General features: G+C 34.9%; 1 long non-coding RNA gene across 1 annotated transcript; it reads left to right on the forward strand.

Annotated features, from left to right (window-relative positions):
- On the forward strand, positions 1–846 carry LOC140966275 (uncharacterized). Its single transcript, XR_012173304.1, has 2 exons — positions 1–70; positions 740–846. It is a non-coding gene; the product is annotated as an uncharacterized lncRNA (long non-coding RNA).

The raw sequence follows: 846 nt of genomic DNA on the forward strand, positions 1-846 counted from the left end.
TTTCAGATGACCGGGGTAACTAACATTTTGGTTGGTCCTGGGGATCCAAAGACACTCTATCCAGACGCAGGTTAATTTCTTGGTTCCATATGTCATACAAAATTGATTTTAATAGGCGTGTTTTGTTAATTTTCCTATTTTTGGCTCTGAATTTGTCTGCTTTGGAAGTTTCCTTTTTGTTTTTTTGGCATCTTCTTGATGAATTTGATTTTTATTTTTTCTTTTGTTTTAATTTTAAATTATCAAGTTCCATTGTTCCTTTGGCTAGAATCGAGGAATCCCTTAGACATGAGATAATGGATTTTTTCAGTCTCGGATTTGAGATTCCTTTATGAAAAATGTGAATCAAGGTTTAAAAAGTGGAGGAACAAAGAGGCCTTGAACACGACAGATACAGATGATTTAATGGATCACATTATTTCGAGTCTTTGAATATGGCAGTGCCCTTACAGGTTTTTTATTTATTTGATTTTAGTGGAAGGCCCTGTGAAAGCTATTGAACAATATTGTTGGGCGTTTAAAGAATGAAATTTGGCAAATAGGAATGTAATCACATCGTACCTTATCAAGTATACTGGCAACAATGTTAAGGAAAGAAAATTTTCTGAGACATTCATGCACAAAAACTAATTTATTGTATAGTTCCCGTATTATTTTTCTCTTTTTTATAGCTGGCTCCACTTAGTAGGACTAAGGCTTGTTATTGTTGTATAAATATCAAAGTTTCATTCATTTTCAGACTGGCTAGAGAGGACCTTACTGCAGACAAAACCAACTCCGAAGCTTGTATCTGTCGTAAACCCTGGTAATCCATCAGGAACCTACATCCCAGAACCTCTTCTTCAG

This window comes from Primulina huaijiensis, unplaced genomic scaffold (genome assembly GCF_012295235.1).
Source record: "Primulina huaijiensis isolate GDHJ02 unplaced genomic scaffold, ASM1229523v2 scaffold203830, whole genome shotgun sequence".
Classification (NCBI taxonomy): Eukaryota; Viridiplantae; Streptophyta; class Magnoliopsida; order Lamiales; family Gesneriaceae; genus Primulina; species Primulina huaijiensis.